The sequence below is a fragment of the Hemitrygon akajei genome, chromosome 3 (assembly GCF_048418815.1).
Source record: "Hemitrygon akajei chromosome 3, sHemAka1.3, whole genome shotgun sequence".
Taxonomy (NCBI): Eukaryota; Metazoa; Chordata; class Chondrichthyes; order Myliobatiformes; family Dasyatidae; genus Hemitrygon; species Hemitrygon akajei.
Window position 1 is genome coordinate 176,925,371 of NC_133126.1, and position 19,509 is coordinate 176,944,879.

The 19,509-nt window shown below is 42.9% G+C and overlaps 1 protein-coding gene across 1 annotated transcript in view; it reads left to right on the forward strand.

Annotated features, from left to right (window-relative positions):
* The first annotated feature begins 9,229 nt into the window (after positions 1-9,229).
* Positions 9,230-19,509, forward strand: part of rhbdd1 (rhomboid domain containing 1) — a 96,781-nt gene continuing 86,501 nt past the window's right edge. Inside the window, exons 1-2 of the mRNA XM_073041424.1 lie at positions 9,230-9,293; positions 9,697-9,829. The gene's annotated coding sequence lies outside the window, so the exon portion shown is untranslated. The remainder of the gene's footprint in view (positions 9,294-9,696; positions 9,830-19,509) is intronic.

A 19,509-nucleotide genomic window follows, 5' to 3' on the forward strand; every position in this document is an offset into this window, starting at 1 on the left:
AATGTCATTGCTGTGGATCTTAAATCGCAAGTAGGCCAGACTCCATAAGGCTGGTAAAATTCCTTCCTGAAAGAACATTTGTGAACCAGATGGGATTTTATGAAAACTCAGTGGTTTCATGGTTAACAAAACCAGTATAAACCTTTTAATCCAGAGTTATTCAATTAAAGCTAATTTAAATTCCACAGTTGTGGTTCTGGGAGCTGGACTCTTATCTCTGAATCATAACAACAAACTTCATAAAAATTTTGGTTTAAAAAAGAATGGAATCCCAGAGATGAGGTGAGATGAGAATGACTAGACTTAAGGTCAATACAGCAATGTAACTGAAGTGCAGGCAGAATGTGAATTAAGAGGAAACAAAGGAGAAATTGTTGGCCAGACTGTTATCTCGTTACAAAGTAGGGTGAACCATTCGTTACCACCTCCTTAATAACAGATTCATTTCAGGCCCAGGATATTACTGTCGAAATTCATTGGGGCAGAGTCTTAGGCCCAATAATTTTCAACTGCTTTCCAATTCCCTGGTTAGAAGATTAGAGTGAAACCTTTCACGCAAGACTCAGGAATGGCTTCCACAGATTGAAAGAAAGCAAATGTAACACCACTTTTTAAGTAGGAAGTGAGAGGAAAAAAAACATCATTAGTAGGGAAAGTACTAGAACCTGTCATTAAGGATGTGGTAACAGGATACTTAGAAATAATAACAGGATAAAGCAATGTTGATATGGATCTATAAAAGAGAAATCATGTTTGATAAATCTCGAAGTCTTTTGATGTTATAACAGACAGGATAAGGGGGAATCGCTGGGTATGGTGTATTTGTATTTTCAAAAGGCTTTCGATAAGAGGTTATGCAAAAGATCATTAAACAAAATTAGAATACATTCTATTTATTGGAGGTAGTATTCAAAGACAGTTAAAGCTTAGAAAACAGAGTAGGAATAAGTGGGTCATTTTCAGGTAGGGAGATTGTGACCATGAAGTGCTGCAGGGATCAACTTCACAGCCCACATCAATGATTTAGATGAGGAGATAAGCGCAATATCCCATGTATGAAGAAACAAACCCATATCTGTACGGAAAGGTTGCAGAGAGATTTCAAGAGTATTCAGAGAAATAGAATATAGTGTTAAAATGTGTTTAGTAGACCAAGTAGAAAGCAAAGTATTTCCTCTATGTGAGGTAATGAAAAATATTGGTGTTCATGGGGACCTGGTGTCCTTGAATACACTAAAATTTATCACACTAGTGCAGTTAGCACTTAAGAATATAAGCAACCTTTCTGCAAGAAGATTTTAGTATAAGACTGATGATGTTGCATTACAATTATATAGAGCTCCATTAAGACAGCACCCAGAAATGGCGGATGAACTTAATCAATATTTTGTGTCGGTCTTCACTGTGGAAGACATCAGCAGTGTGCCAGAAATTTCAGAGTGTCAGGGAGCAGAAATGAATGTTACTGCTATTACTAAAGAGGAGGTGATTGGGAAGCTTAAAGGACTGCAGGTAGATAAGTCAACTAGACCAGATGGGCCACACTTCAGGGCTCGGACAGTGGGGGCAAAGAGATTGTGGACGCAATCTGGAGGTATGTGGATATAGCAGATATTAATTGAAACAAGAACCAGTCTTCAGTTTAGAATGCTTGCAATTAGCCATCAGTTCTTATTACACACTGAAATTAAACTGGCCCTCAGACAACGAGGTTGCCTACGCAACAGCCAATTGGTTGCCTGTCATTTCTGACAATAATGTAAAGATCTGCCACGGAGAGAAACCTTTGAAGGAGTTTTGTCATAAAAAATCTGTTCCACTCTCCCAGCCTCAAAAACCTTGGTCCAATGGTGTGAAAAATTGGCGTAACTGGAGACTTCCTTGGCTGCAGTGGATAGGCATGACGCCTTCTGAGCCTTGTTATGCCCTTCGCTCTCCACAGAGTGTTGCAGCACAGCCTTCCTGAACTGCCTTTGCATGCTGGGGTAGGCATGTCCCCATCTCACCGGGGTTGGAGGTCCCCGGCTACCTTCACCTGGTTTAGCCCGCCTGTTGGAGAGGTTTACCGGGGTGTGGCCACTGCCGCACACAAACAGTTACTTGGAGCCACAGGTGAGAGCTGGATGGCAGGTGGGGACCAAAGGTGGACGATCTGCCCATGGGGGAAGCACGACAAGCCTATGTATGGAGATGCTACCCCTCACTGGACAACCCATACACCCTAATGGGCTTACATTAATTGGCTTGTATCAAATCAGGCAACACAACTAAGTTGCACCATTGTGACTTGAGTTCAAGCTGGCAGACAATATGGATATTGTCACTTAGCATATCAAACACAGTCACGGGTATAAGCAGGCAATAGTTTTAGTGTACTCAGGTTCACCCCTGACAACATTAATTTTGGGTGTCTGGCTCTCTATCATCAAAAGTATTTAGAATATTTGTGTTAATTAGTTTCTCCCAAAGCTGTTTGGACGCTCACAGGTGTCCTATCAATTACAGCGTGCTTCCATTATGAATCTCTAAGGAACCATATGTCAACACAAAGTATTTAAGTAAACAAAGCTATTGTAACTATTGAAATTGTTTTGAGAAGTGTTTTGAGAGTTTGGTGATAAAAAAGATACATGTATCAGGTTGCTCTTTATCAAGTGCAGCTCAGCATTCAGTACTAAAATCCCCTTCAAGACCTTGGCCTTGTTGTGGCAGTGAATGAAGTAACTGGAGAGATGAAGCTGGTTGATATAGAAGTCTTTTTTTCAGCAAAACAAGCAGGCATCATTAGAGAGACTCTCGGTAGAGGCCTCCCTGACCCAATGTTGCATGACATTTTATATGCTAAAGATCAAAGGTAATGGCAGGACAATTCTGTAGTGACAATGTGTACACAATGCTTCACTTGAATTACATATAATATTCAAACACCTAGATCTTCACACTCACACGCCAGATATGATGGAATGGAAGTGCAGAGTCGATGGGCCAAATGGTTTAACTCTGCTCCTATGGTGTGTAGTCATTTCTTATAGAACATTGTACACAGATTTGTTTTCCCAACATAAGGAAGGACATACTTGGAATAGAGGGAGCTCCAATGATTCAACAGACTGATTTCCAGTATGGAGAGGTTTGTCCGATGGAAAAAGATTGGATCTATTGTCTCTACACTTTAAAGCAGAAAGCTGATCCCCTTGAAACAATTAACATTCTTAAAGGGCTTGACTGGATTGACGTTCCTCCTGGCTAATTTGTCTGTGACCTCTGGTTCTACTTAAGGTTTCAAAATATCAACTCTGACCTGACCAGTCAGGATTGAGATGAAAAGGCACTTCTTCAACTAGCGGGCTGTGTATTCTTTGAATTCTCTACCCAACAGGACTAAGGTTCTTTTGCGGCACATAAACTCTTCTCGGGCTTCCAACCAGGTACAGGTGTCGTTCTTAACTGACGTTTTCATGACAAACCCTGCCATCGTCATCAGGGATGATGTCTAGGCACGTCCAGTCCATCACTTCTGATTGATTAGTCCTCAACCAATCAGATTTCCACTGCCCTACCTTGCTTAAAATCGAATTCCAGTTCTTACTTAGAGACCTTCGTCTTTGTTAAAATTCTTATTACCTAGTCTTATTTCAATGGTTTCCTTCACCAGATGGTTCCAAAAGTCATTGGTGCAGCACAGTAATTTTGTTCCGTCAAAGTCAATCCTGTGGTTATTGCATATGTAATGTTTTACTACTGCTGAATTCTCTGGATAACTCAAATGGACACACCTCCTACGCTCTTTGATGCAGCTTTCCATTGTGTGCCCTATGTGGCTGATGTGCGCTGCTCCGCATTCACAGGGAATCATGTAAGCGCCAGACATCCTGAGTCCCAGGTCATCTTTGACCGGCATAAACTGGGATTTGAGCTTCCTTATGGGTTTGTGGAAGGCATTAGTCCAGTATTTCTTCAGGATCCTGGCGATCCTTCCAGAAACCATGGAAATATAGGGAAGACAGGTGGAAGTGACAGGTTCCTCCTCGTTGTTAGGTTTCCTGGTTTTCCATCAGCCCTTTTAAGGACCCAATTGATTTCCTTGTAGCCAATTTATAGGAATGTCATGCATAATCATCTTACTTTCTTGCGAAGAGTCTCCGGGTCCAAAATAGTCTTCCCACAGTTAATTGAAGTAAGAAAAGCCACTGTACATTGGGAGGCATTATGGTGACTGTTATTGTTGAGGTATAAGTCTGTGTGAGTAGGCTTCCGATAGATACCATGCCTACCGAGGCTACCGTCCAGTTTCCATTGTATTAGAATGTCAAGGAATGGGAGGCAACCATTCTTCTCCATCTCAATCGTAAATTGAATGTTTGGATGTAGGCCGTTCAGATGGTCATGGAATTGTTGCGCCTGGAGCCCATGGGGCCACACTACGAAAGTGTGATTGACGTAGCTGAGAAAGCATTTGGGGCATAAGGGTGATGAGCTCAACGCCCTCTCACCAAAGTCCACCACAATGGAAACCCACACCAAGGAGCACAGGAGGTGTATCTGTTTGAGTTACCTGGAGAAATCAGTGGTAGCAGAATATTGCACTCGCAATGACCACAGGATTGACTTCCATGGCACAAAACTATTGTGCCATGCCAATAGCTTTTGGAACCACCTGGTGAAGGAAGCCATTGAAATAAGACTAGAGAATAAGAATTTTAACAAAGGTCTCACTCTAAGAAAGAGCTGGAATATGATTTTAAACAAGGCGGGACAGAGGAAACCTGGTTGGTTGAGGACTAATGAATCAGGAGGGACAGACAACGGAAGTTGAATATATATACGACCGGACTAGAAGTGACTAGGTATCATCCCTGATAAAGATGGTGGAGTCTGTCATTGAAATGTCAGTTAAGATCAACACCTGTACCTGGCTGGAAGCCCAAGAAGAGTTTATGTATCATATTTACATGCCAGGAAAGCAATAGATCCTTGTTCAGTTGTGGATTACATTCAAGTGTAAGCCCTTCTGGGATATTAAGAAATTGAATGACATGGAGATGGTGTAGGCAAAGTGGCTAAGAGACAGAAATGATAGGGTCTTTTAAGAGACTCCTGGATGGGTGCATGGAGCTTAGAGAAATAGAGGGCTATGGGTAAAGCCTAGGTAGTTCTAAGGTAGGGACATGTTCAGCTGATGTGCCTATACTGTGCTGTATGTTTTCTACATTTCTATGTTTCTATTACTAACTATGTGATTTCTCTACCTAAGAGCACTATGGGAGTACCTTTACTCCACAGACTACTAATTTAAAATGAGGTCTCGTTGGCATTTTCAGAAGGGAATAATAAACCTTGGAGCAAAAAACTTGGTTTGCATTATTGAGGAAGCAGTTGTATCTGGAATCATGCACCTTGTCATTTTACATGCTTTTGGCTCATCTTAAAGTCTGTTGCTCTTATTCTATTCCATATGGATCATGAATAACTCATTCTTTTGTATTAATCATGTGGATGTCAGGTGACAGCTGCAATTTTACATTCAGCTTGTTGTGGCCAGATAACTGCAGTAGTAGTAGTAGTAGTAGTATAGTAGAGGAATGCATTATTGTGACTTGTCCTTTGTATTTATGAATTGGCCATTGAGTTGATACCTGATCTAAGGTCTGCTCACACTGGATAATTTGTATATCAAGTATCCGCACCTGCAGTGGTTTGTGCACACATCAAACCATGGCATTAGAATCATTGTCTTTGGGTTCTTGAGGAAAATTGAAACAGAAATCTACTGTGTGGCTCCTTCCCTGGGTGTTTCTGAAATTTCCAAATTTCAGCAGAATCTAGGGCCTATTCACAACTGTTCAACCGTCACAAAGTGCATGCAATCCTTCAAACCTCTGTCCTACTTTTAGATTATCTGAGCTTTTTCTCAGCCATTCCTCTGCCTACACTTCTCACTGCCTTGGTAAGGCTACCAGCATAATCAAAGACCCTTCCCACTCCAGAATTCTCTCCTCTCCTCTCCTCTTTGCCATTGGGCAGAAGATACAAAAGGCTTAAATCACTACCACCAGGCTCAAGGATTCGTTCTACCCCATTGTTATAAGACTATTGAATGATATGTTTAATATGACAAGATGGCTTCTGGACCTCACAATCTACCTCTTTATGATCTTGCACCTTATTGTTCTCCATAACTGTTACACTTTAATTTGCATTGTTTACCATGCACTACCTCAATGCTCTGTGTAATGAATTGTTCTGTATGAAGAATATGCAAGATAAGCTTTTACTGACATGTTACAATAATAAACCAATTCCAATTCCTCCTCAAGCAGAATTCCAACCAGTTCCCCCGCACCTAAACGTTCTTTCACCTGGCTGAGCTCTTTCTCACATTGAAAACTTCTTCCGCTTACTCCGGATCAAGGGATAATTACGGACACTAGATAAGCCCCCCTTTAATTTCCTTGTGATGAATGGGACAGTCTTTGTTTTATTCCTTCTTGACCCCTTCCTTTAACCTTTTTTGCATTACATCAATGACTACAAAGTACTGCTTCCTGCACTCATACAGAACTTGAAAATGTCATTACCTCTGCTCCAATTTCCATAATGCTGTTAGCGTCATTATGCTCTAACTCTTTCCTTTCTGGAGTTCTCCACCTTCACCTATGAGGACAGGATAGAAACAAACATCCACTATAAGCCTTCAGATATCTTGATTTTACTTCCTCACACGTTACCTCCTGTAATGACTCCATTCCATTCTACAAATCCCTTCGTCTTCACTATACCTAACTCTGATGAAGTTTTCCACACAAATGGATCTGAGATTCTTTCTGAATCCTGGCTTCCCCTCTACCATGGTTTACAGAGCTATTGATCACATCTCTGTCCTCACATCCTTTCTGAAGAGAGCAAGATTACAGCTGTCATGCTCATCATCAGATCCTACATTCAGTGGGTAATCCTTCACAATTTCCACCATCTTCATTGAGATTCTGCTGCCTCATGCAGCTTCCACTACCCTCCAGCATTTCCAAGGGACTGTTCCTGTTGCAACTCCCGGGGTCTGCTCTTCTCTTCCCACTTGCCAATCCCTTTCCACCATCCAAATGGTCCAAATAGCTTTTCTAAGCTAAGAAATAATTCATCTGCTTTTCTACCAATCTATTGTATTCCATTCAGTGTTCAAAATGTGGTTTTGTCACCTTCAAGTAACCAAACACAGATTAGGTGATTTCTATGAGGAGCACAATGAAGAGCTAGAGCTCTAGAGCTCCCTGATACAAGTCACAATAGTTCTCTGTCCCAGTCCCACTCTGGCCTATCTGTCTGTGGTATCTACATTGATATATTGAGACCCAATATAAGTTTGAGGAACAACACCTTATTTGTCTCAGAATGCTACCACCTTCCAGACTCAATATCAAGATCCACAATCTCAGATAATGCAGTTTCTTAATCTGAATCAGAACTGGCCAGTTCTGCTGTGAGTCATCAATCTGCGATATTGGGTTCAATTTTTCCTTTCTCCATCACAGTATTCTAGCAGTTAACGCAATACTCAGTGCCCTCAGTGCCAGTGATCATCAATCGGGACTTAATTCCCACCACTGCCTGTAAGGAGTTTGTACATTTTCTCCCCCATTGACCTGATGGGTTTCCTCCAGGTGCTTCAAATTTCTTCCACATTCCAAAGAATAGTGAGTGGTGGGCATGCTATACTGGCACTGGAAGCATGACAACACTTGCAGGCTGCCCAACACAATCCTCGCTGATATGAGTTGATGCAAACGAAGCATTTCACTGTATGTTTCGATGAACATGTGATAAATAAAGATAATCTTTATCTTTAAAGTTCTTTAATCTTTAAGCACAGTCTGACCCACTGACCACGTCCTACACTGCTGCATTTCGCAACTCTCACACTTAATAGGTCTCATGATTTCTCTCTGACCGCCTCCATTAACCCATTGACGAGATGATCTTACAATTTATCACCATGGCAAGCTCAGCCTCAACAGGCACTCTTTAGGTCGTATCCATCCCCTTCTGCTGCAATTTAAAGCTAGCTTGTCTCCTCCCTTTCCCAGTAAGATGAAAGATCTTACTTGATTACCTTCCAGACAGGGGTTCCCTACCTTTTTTATGCCATGGTCCAATATCATTAAGCCAGGGGTCCATGGACCCCAGGCTGGGAACTCCTACGTTCCAGAGATGGTACCTCATTTGTTGCGTATTTCCACCATTTTCTGCTTTTATTCGAGATGATCAGATCTGCAGTGTTTTTATTTATTTTAATCAAAATTTACATTATTCTATTTTATTTAGAGATAGAACGCGGAACAGGCCGTACCAGCCCAATGGGCTGTGCCTCTGAGCAACCTATTTAGAGCACAGCCTAAAAACAGGACAATTTACAATGATTAGTTAGCACACTAACTGGAATGTCTTTGGACTGTGGGAAGAAACTGGAGCACCCGGAGGAAACCCATGTGCTCATGAGAAGGACATAAAACTTCCTACAGATGGCATCAGAATTGAACCCCCAAATGACGACACACCGAGCTGTAATAGTGTCACGCTAATTGCTACACTAGCATGCTGCCCATTTAGGTTGATTATCAAAAGCACAAAGATGCAAAGGTATTAGAGGAACTTATACTCAGTGTATAATTCTTATTCTGACTTCTGTCTCTTCCTTTACAGCCCAAAACATTAACTGTTTATTGCCCTCCATAGATAGTGCCTGACTTGATGAATTCATCCAACATTTTGCGGTGTTGCTCAAGATTAGTAGCATCTGCAGAATGCTGTCTTTATTCTTGATAAAGTACAGAATACATTTATTATCAACGTTCATATATGTTGCCATATACTAATTTGGGATTCATTTTTTGCAGACATTCACAGTAGAAAAAATACAATAAAATGAAAAACTACACAAAGACTGACAAAAAACAATGTGCAAAAGAAGACAAACTATGCAACTATAATAAATAAATAATAGAGGGCAAACTTGCAGTCTTTGAAAGCGAGTCCATGGGATGTGGAATCAGTTCAGAGTTGAGGAGCCTGATGATTGAAGGGTAGTAACTGTTCCTGAACCTGGTGGTATGGGACCCAAGGCTCCTGAACCTCCTTCCTGATGGCAGCAGCGAGAAGAGAGCATTGCCTGGATGGCTGGGGTGCTTAATGAAGGATGTGGCTTTCTTGTGGCAGCACCATGTACTTTGGCATTAAACCTGAACCTAAACTAAACGGTGAAAGTCATTATCTATGCTCTGGAAGATGGGACATCTCAGGTAATTGCAATGTACTGTCAAATTGATTGGAGAACAATGGGCAACCACAGAGCAGGGGTCGATTTCAATTGAATTCACTGATACCAACCTTAACACTGCTGGTCTCTCTGAATTCTAAACATCCCATAACCTTTAGCCCCACAAAATTACAAATCTGTCCCGTCCAAAGACTTTTTTTCTTGAAGTTAATCTTTTCAGCCACCTTTATGATGCCCCCATCCTCCCCACGTCTGCCTCTGCCATAAAGAACCAGCATCTTGGGGGTTTCATCCTGCAGCCTGTCATCGAAACAACCGTCTTCCAGACGATTGCAGTCCCTCTCTTATCAGTCCCCCCATCCTCAGCTGATGTAATTCCCTCCCGTGGCCCTCGAGTTTTGGTTTGACGTAGCCCTATCCTACAGGGAAGAACGGAGGAAGCCCGGTGCTGTACGTCAGCCTGTGCACAGCGCAGCCCCGAGCGGAGCCGTCATCGGGCGGCGGGCGAGGCTCAGACAGCACGGGGGCTGCTGGTTGGACTACCGGCCTGACGTCACTGTGAGTACGGGTTGTTTTGACAGGGGGGGCCGTGCTTGCGCGGTGGCGGTTCGCATGACTCGGAACCGGCGTCACAGCTCAGGGCAGGCCGAGGCCTGGGGAGCCTTGAGTAGGCCGCTGCTCGGCATTTGGTTAATTTTCACCTCCTGGCCGCAGGCAGCTTCTCTCCCGTGAGCTCTCTGCTGTTGTGTTTTGCTGGAGCAGCTTGTCTGTCGATTTCGACCTGGGCATCTCTTTTTACCCCTCCCCCACCACCGATTTGCAGCATCATCATAATCGATAATGTTTACCGTCTGGAGGCTGTCGCTGTCCCGTTTAATGCGTTAATCCGGGTGTCATGGGGGACTGGCAGCGAGTTATCTGCAAAATTAACCCAATGGATCTAAATACGTAGTGGAATTGGAATAGGCACAGCTAAAGTAACAAGTAAATTGTGTTGTTGTTGGGGGATTTTCTGAATCTTAAAGCCATACGTGAGTTTAAGAAGTACAAGTTACAGCTGGAACAAAGGGAATACCAAATTAAGAGTAATAGATCTATAAGGCACGGAAATTTGCTTTTCTGCCATCTTTTTCAAGTTGTCTTTTAAGCTGGTCCTATTTGGCTCATATTTAACCCATCGAATATTGAAAGGCCTAGACAGAGTGGATGTGGAAAGGATGTTTCATACAGTGGGGGAGTCTAGGACAACAGCCTCCGTATAGATGGATTTCCCTTTTGAACAGAGATGAGTTTTTTTTATCCAGTGGACTGTGTATCTGGCGGAAGAGGACAATTACTGCTTATATTTAGAGTGGAGCCTGACAGGTTCTTGTTTAGAAAGTGTGTCAAATGTTATGGAGAGAAGGCAGGAGAATGGGGTTGAGAGGAGCAATAAATAAGGCATGATGAAATGGTGGAGCAGACTTGTTGCCAAATGGCCTAATTAAGCTCCTATGTCTTGGGGTCTAACCCACTGAGTTCCTCCACCATTTTGTGTATACATCAGATAGAACTTAAACCAGGCAAACTGGATAAACTAGAAGATTTGTACTTGGTTTACATAATAGACTGTCTGATAGTGACTAAAGATGCTGAAGCCATCTTGCTTTGGTATGAAGGCACCAAAGTTGTTTAGTGCAGTCGGTGTCATCTGCCGTAACTACTAAGGTTGAGTTGTGTGCTCGTTGTGACTTCTGGCAGTCTGGACACTGGAGATGTAGAAGAATAGATGTGCAGTGGCACTCTGTAAGAGCAGCATTCTGTTGTCAGAAAGAAGTCAGAAAATGTTTGATAAACCGGCCCCCTGGATTCCTCTTTCCCTATATTTGCTCGTGTTAGATTCTCCTATCCCTGGAAAAAGAATGTGAACACCCACCTCAAGATTTTGTAACCCTTTATAAGGTCACCCTTCAGACTCTTTTGATCCAGGGAAATACAATCCCAGCCTAATCTGCTCTTCATAATTAAAGCCACTTGTAGTGAAACCATTGTGAATCTTCTTGCACCCTCTGCAGCTTAATTACATCCTTCCTATAATCTGACAGAACAAAATGTATATAGTGAAATGGGAGAACAGCATTTGAGGAAGAGAAGCTCTAGAAACATAGAAAAACCTACAGCACAATACAGGCCCTTAGTCCCACAAAGCTGTGCCGAACATGTCCCTACCTTAGAACTACTTAGGCTTTACCCATAGCCCTCTATTTTTCTAAGCTCCATGTACCCATCCAGGAGTCTCTTAAAAGACTATAGTTTCCGCCTCCACCACTGCCGCCAGCAGCCCATTCCACGCACTCACCACTCTCTGCGTTAAAAAACCTTACCCTCCTGACATCTCCTCTGTACCTAGGTCAAAGTTGTGAGTTGAAGTTTTGGAAGAGGGCCACTAATCCAGGAGGGAGGAGTGTTGTAGAAGCAGCAAACTGCTTGCCCTTTTGTTTTCATGTAGCCAAGCATTGCAAGTACTTCACAGGAATATAGAGGGCTATGGGTAACCCTAGTAATTTCTAAGGTAGGGACACGTTTGGCACAATTTTGTGGGCCGAGCGGCCGCTACTGTGCTGTAGGTTTTCTATGTTTCTATGAATGTTATCAAACAAAATTTGCTTAGACACCTGAGAATGGAATGACAGTAATTCTGGCATTGTGGAGATCCAAAATATAAGCAATGATGGAAATGCTTCCACCAGGCAATACTAACTGTGAATGAGCCACGTAGTTTGATGTTCAGGTCCTTTGGCCCACAATGTTGTGCCAACCTTTCAATCTAATCCTTCCCTCTTATATAACCCTCCATTTTTCTATCAATCAAATGCCTGTGTAAGAGTTTCTTAAATGTCCCTAATGTAGCTGCCTCTACCGCCACCCCTGGCAGGGCATTTGTTGTAGCCTCCAAGCCACCACTCCCTGTGTAAATAACCTCCTTCTGTTAAGCACCCCCCCCCCCCCCCATGCTTTTCTCCAATTACCCCTTGCATTAGCCATGCCTGCTATGGGAAAGAGTCTCTAGCTATCTGCTCAGTTTATGCCTCTTATCTTATACGCCCCTATCAATTCATCTCTGATCCTCCTTTGCTCCAAAGAGAGAAGCCAAGCTCATTCACCACCATTGGCACATCTGCAAGGAGCACTGTCACAAGAAAGCAACATTCATCATCAAGGATCCCCACCATCCAGGTCATGCTCTCACTGCTGCCATCAGGAAGGAGAAAGAGGACCCTCAAGTCCCACACCACCAGGTTCAGGAACATTTATTACCCTTCAACATCAGGCTCTAGAACCAGAGGGGATAACTTCACCCACCCCAACACTGAACTGATTTCACAACCCATGGATTCAATATCAAGGACTCTACAACTCATATTCTCAGTACTCATTGCTTATTTATTGATTATTATTTTATATTATTGTTGTTCTTTAGTTTTCTATTTTTGTATTTGCACAGTTTGTTGTCTTTTGCAGATTGTCTTTGTGTGCGCGGTTTTTCATTTATTCTAATGTGTTTCTTTGTATTTACTGTGAATGCCCGCAAGAACATGAAACTCAGGGTGGTATACAGCAACATATATGTACGTTGATAATAAATTTACTTTGAACTTTATCTTCATAAGACATGCCCTCAAGTCTAGGCAGCATTCTGATAAATCTCCGGTGCCCTCTCTAAAGCTTCCATATCCTTCCTATAACGAGGTGATCAGAACTGAACACAATACTCCAAGTGTGGTCTAAGCAGGGTTTTATAGAGCTACAACATAACCTTGCAGCTCTTAAACTCAGACCCAGACTAATGAAAGAAAACACACCATACACCTCCTTAGCAACCCTATCAACTTGCGCAGCAACTTCGAGGGATCTGTGATGTGGATGCCAAGACTTTGCAGGATTAAGGAAAGCCCCAAAGGCGTTCTACGAGTATGTGAAGAACAAGAGGATAAGACGTGAGAGAATAGGACCAATCAAGTGTGACAGTGGAAAAGTGTGTATGGAACCAGACGAGATAGCGCAGGTACTTAATGAATACTTTGCTTCAGTATTTACTACAGAAAAGGACCTTGGCGATTTTAGGGATGACTTACAGCAGATTGAAAGGCTTGCGCATATAGATATTAAGAAAAAGGATGTACTGCAGCTTTTGGAAAGCATCAAGTTGGATAAGTCACCAGAACCGGATGAGATTTACCCAGGTGACTGTGAGAGGAGAGGGAGGAGATTGCTGAGACTCTGGCATTGATCTTTGCATCATCAATGGGGATGGAAGAGGTTCTGGAGGATTGGAGGGTTGCAGATGTTGTTCCCTTATTCAAGAAAGGTATTAGAGATAGCCCAGGAAATTATAGATCAGTGAGCCTTTCTTCAGTGGTTGGTAAGTTGATGGAAAAGATCCTGAGAGGCAGGATATATGAATATTTGGAGAGGCATAATAGGATTAGGAATAGTCAGCATGGCTTTATTAAAGGCACGTCATGCCTCACAAGTCTGATAGAATTTTTTGACGATGTTCCCTCTCATCACCTTATACACCTCTATCAGGTCACCTCTCATCTTCTGTTGCTCCGAGGAGAAAAGGCCAAGTTCGCTCAACCTATTCTCGTAAGGCATGCTCCCCAATCCAGGCAATATCCTTATAAATCTCCTCTGCACCCTTTATATGTTTCCACAACCTTCCTGTAGTGAGGCAACCAGAACTGAGCACAGTACTCCAAGTGGTGTCTGACCAGGTTCCTATATAGCTGTAACATTACCTCTCGCCTCTTGAATTCAATCCCATGATTGATGAAGGCCAATACACCATATGCCTTTTTAACCATACAGTCAACCTGCACAGCAGCTTTGAGTGTCCTATAGACTCCAAGATCTTTCTGATCCAACACAGTGCCAAGATTCTTACGATTAATACTACATTCTGCCATCATATTTGACCTACCAAAATGAACCACCTCTCACTTATCTGGATTGAACCCCATCTGCCATTTCTCAGCCCAGTTTTGCATCCCATCGATGTCCCACTGTGACCTCTGACAGCCCTACATGCTATCAACAACACTCCCAACCTTTGTGTCATCAGCAAATTTACTAACCCATCCCACCATTTCCTCATCCAGGTCACCTATAAAAATCACAAAGAGTAGGGGTCCCAGAACAGATCCCTGAGGCAGACCACAGGTCACCGACCTCCATGCAGAATATGACCCAACTACAACCCCTCATTGCCTTCTGTGGGAAAGCCAATTTTGGATCTACAAAGCAATGTCCCCTTGGATCCCATACGTCCTTACTTTCTCAATAAGCTTTGCATGGGGTACCTTATCAAATGCCTTGCTGAAATCCATGTACACTACATCTGTGGTTCTACCTTCATCAATATGTTCAGTCACATCCTCAAAAAATTCAATCAGGTTTTTAAGGCATGACCTGCCTTTGAAAAACCATGCTGACTATTCCTAATTATATTATGCCTCTCCAAATGTTCATAAATTCTGCCTCTCAGGTCTTCTCTATCAACTTACCAACCACTGAACTAAGACTCACTGGTCTGTAATTTCCTGGGCTATCCCTACTCCCTTTCTTGAATAAGGGAACAACATCAACAACCTTCCAATCCTCCAGAACCTCTCCCTTCCTCATTGATGATGCAAAGATCATCGCCAGAGGCTCAGTATTCTCCTCCCTCACTTCCCATGGTCGTATGGGGTACATCCCACCTGGTCCCGGTGACTTATCCAACTTGATGCTTTCCAAAAGCTCCTGCACATCCTCTTCCTTACTATCTACATGCTCAAGCTTTTCAGTCTGCTGTAATTCATCTCTACTGTCATCAAGATCCTCTTCCATAGTGAATACTGAAGCAAAGTATTCATTAAGTTCCTCCGCTATCTTGTCTGGTTCCGTACACACTTTTCCACTGTCACACTTGATCGGTCCTATTCTCCCATGTCTTATCCTCTTGCCCTTCACATACGTAGAATGCCTTGGGGTTTTTCTTAATCCTGTCTGCCAAGGCCTTCTCATGGTCCCTTCTGGCTCTCCTAATTTCTTAAGTCCTTTCCTGCCAGCCTTGTAATCTTCTAGATCTCTATTATTACCTAGTTTTTTGAATGTTTCTTAAGCTCTTCTTCTTGACCAGATTTACAACAGCCTTTGTACACCACAGTTCCTGTACCCTATGGTCCTTCCCCTGTCTCATTGGAACGTACCTACGCAGAACCCACGCCAGTATCCCCTGAACATTTGCCACATTTCTTCGGTATGTTTCCCTGAGAACATCTGTTTCCAATTTATGCTTCCAAGTTCCTGCCTGATAGCTGCATGTTTCCCCTTACTCCAATTAAGCTTTTCCCTAACTTGTCTGTTTCTATCCCTGTCCAATGCTATGGTAAAGGGGATAGAATTGTGATCACTATATCCAAAATGCTCTCCCACTGAGAGACCTGACACCTAACCAGGTTTGTTTCCTAATACCAGAGCAAGTACAGCCTCTCCTCTTGTAGGCTTACCTACATATTGTGTCAAGAAACCTTCCTGAATACACTTAACATACTTCATCCCATCTGAACCCCTTGGTCTAGGGACATGCCAATCGATATTTGGGAAATTAAAACCCCCATCACGACAACCCTGTTATTATTACACCTTTGCAGAATCTGTCTCCCTACAATGTCCCTGTTACCATTGGGTGGTCTATAAAAAATACCCAGTAGAGTTATTGACCCCTTTCTATTCCTAACTTTCACCCACTGAAACTCCGTGGACAACCCCTCCATGTCTTCTTCCTTTTCTGCAGCCGTGACACTATCTCTGATCAACAGTGCCACATCCCCACCTCTTTTGCCACCCTCTCTGTCCTTTCTGAAACATCTAAAACCTGGCACTTGAAGTAGGCATTCCTGCCCCTGAGCCATCCAAGTCTCTGTAATGGCCACAACAGCATTGCTCCTAGTGCTGATCCATGCTCTAAGCTTCTTCCGCCTTATTCACAATACTCCTTGCATTAAAATAGACACATCTCAAACCATCAGTCTGAGCGCATCCCTTCTCTATCACCTGCCTATCCTCCCTTTCGCACTGTCTCCAAACTTTCTCTATTTGTGAGCTAACCTCCCTTTCTTCCATCACTTCACTTTGGTTCCCACCCCCCGGGCAATTCTAGTTTAAGCTCTCCCCAGTAGCCTTAGCAAATCTCCCTGCCAGGATATTGGTTTGCCTGGGATTCAAGTGCAACTCGTCCTTTTTGTACAGGTCACACCTGCCCCAAAAGAGGTCCCAATAATCCAGAAAATTGAATCCCTGTACGCTGCTCCAATTCTTCAGCCATGCATTTATCCTCCACCTCATTCTATTCCTATACTCACTGACACATGGCACAGGCAGTAATCCCAAGATTACTACCTTTGAGGTCCTGCTCAACTTCCTTCCTAAATCCCTGTAGTCTGTTTTCAGGACCTCCTCCCTTTTCCTACCTATGTCATTGGTACCAATATGTACCACGACCTCTGACTGTTCTTCCCACTTCAAGATATCATGGACGCGATCAGAAACATCCCGGACCCTGGCATCTGGGAGGCAAACTACCATCCGCGTTTCTTTCCTGCATCCACAAAACCGCCTGTCTGACCCCCTAACTATAGAGTCCCCTATCACTGCTGCCATCCTCTTCCTTTTCCTACCCTCCTGAGCCACAGGGCCAGACTCTGTGCAAAGAGGCGCGACCACTGTTGCTTCCCCCAGGTAGGCTGTTCCCCCCCCCCCAGCAGTATTCAAACAGGAGTACTTATTGTTAAGGGGAACGGCCACTGGGGTACTCTGTAGCGTCTGATTCTTGCCCTTCCCTCTCCTGTCTGTTACCCACTTATCTGTCTCCCCAGGCCCCAGAGTGACTACCTGCCTATAGCTCCTCTTTATCACCACCTCACTTTCCCCGACCAGACAAAGGTCATCGAGCTGCAACTCCAGTTCCCTAACGCGGTCCCTAAGGAGCTGCAGCCTGACGCACCTGGTGCAACCGGGAGGTTGGGAGACTCCAGGACCTCCCACATCTGATACCGAGCACAGTAAACCGGCCTCTCACACATACTTTCTGTCTGTATTCTACACAGGCAATTTTGACCCTGTATCGCTGAAGCCCCATTGAGCCAAAGCCTTCCTACTCTGTACTCCCTCTACTCCGATGCCCACTGTATAAATCTGTCTTCTTTTTAAACTCTTCTCGCTGTTCTCACTGTCTGACATCCACGCGCTCGCGCAGTTGTGCCCTGTTCAAACTGCTGAAGAAATAAATATGGGTAATCCTAGGTAATTTCTAAAGTAAGTGCATGTTCGGCAGAGCATTGTGTGTAGGTTTTCTATGTTTCTATCCATCTGTTCCTCCATACTGCTAAGAATTTTGCCATTAACCCTGTGTTGTGCCATCAAATTCGACCTTCCAAAATGAATCACTTTATACTTTGCTGGATTGAACTCCATCTGCCAGTTAACAGCCCAGAACTGTAGTAAGACTTGCTTGTCTGTATTTCCTTCTTTGCTTTCTTAAAGAAAGGAAAATATTTCCACTCTCCAATCATCTGGTACTACTGCTGTGGCCAGTGAGGACAGAAAAATCATTGTCAAGGGCGTTATAATCTCTTCCCTTGCTTTCTGTCGTAACGTTGTCTGGCCCTGGAGACTTATCTACCCTAATGTTTTTCAAACATTCCAGCTCATCCTCTCTTGATATCAGCATGTTCAAGCATATCAGCCTGTTTTACATCGTCCTCACAATCGCCAAGGTTCCTCTCAATGTTGCATACTGACGCAAAGTATTCATTTAAGGACTTCCCCTACCTCCACTGACGTGTTTCCTCTACTATTGAAGCAGCAAGTTTTATAGTTGGGAGAACAGAGATCAAGGCTTCAGTCTTAAGGTGCAGCCAGAGTAAATACAATCAAAGTTATGCAAGAGGCCAGGACTGGAGGAGCTCAAAGATCCTGTGTCGTTGGAGAAGAATTTATAATAGGAATGAAGATTAATAAACTGAAAATTTTAAGGAAGAGTTTACTCGGCTAAATTATAAGATTATTCTTTTCTTGCAACTGAAGCAGCAATGTTGATACCTCTGACATCTGGGTTTTCCAGAAAAATGAGTTTTGACTAGACGGCTTCAATTGAAACTCAGTTGCTCCATGTTGCATGATCGAAGTTAATTTCTCAAACAGGGTTGAAATTGTATTTTAACCATATTGTCTATTTAGATAAATAAGTAAATAAGACAGGTTCTTGGCACTGGTGCATCAGCAGCAGCTTTTGTTTCTGTGGTTCTTTATTATCCAGGTGGAGTAAGACTTGGAATGGTTGCTAGAAGGTTTTAGCAACATTTACAGTACTGATTCCTGAATAAATATTATTAATATATTCAATATTACTGACTATGCAAATCTGCAATGCACAAACTGCAATAGTGACAACACTTCAGAAGTACTTAATCGGAAATATTGTGAAGACTCTCACAACGTCGTATCAAAGGCACTATACAAATGTAAATCATCTTTGTTGAGCTGAAAAGCTAAAATAAAAGCCAAAGATGCTGGAAGTACTCAACAAGTCAGGTAACATCTGTGCAGGTTAGACAGAATCTGTGGAGAATAAAATAATTAACATTTTTTCATTTGATATTTAATCAAATGTTATGTTTGGAGGTTGGGTATGAAAATGTTTTCTAATGTTGCCAGGAGTGAGTGCTGCTTTTGAAATAAACATTAATTTAAAAAGATACTATTTTCAGCTTGTGGTTGTCAGTCCTGAGACCAGCATTTCTAGCACATCCTGGAATTTATTTGAAAATGTGTCCATGTTGTTGGCGTTGCATATGAATATACCAATTTATGAATTAGGACTGCAGTAGATCACACTGGCTCTCAAGTCTATAATAATAAGGACATGGCAGATCTGACAGTAACCTTACCTGTTAACCACTGAACTCTTAAAGCATGCTTATCCATAATCTCTTTGCCTCTGCCATGATATCCAGAAGAAGATAGCACCAGTGAACAATGCTACCAAGGGTGACATCCTTCAGATGGTCCTTTTCTGTCTCTGAGAGGATCCCAGAAGGCTGGGAGCGAACCCTGTAGTAGGGAGGTCAAGAAGCCTGGAGATGGGCTGCGAGCAGATGATGGATTTCATTTCTAGACGATTAAAATGCCGAGGAAGATTAAAATGATGGAGG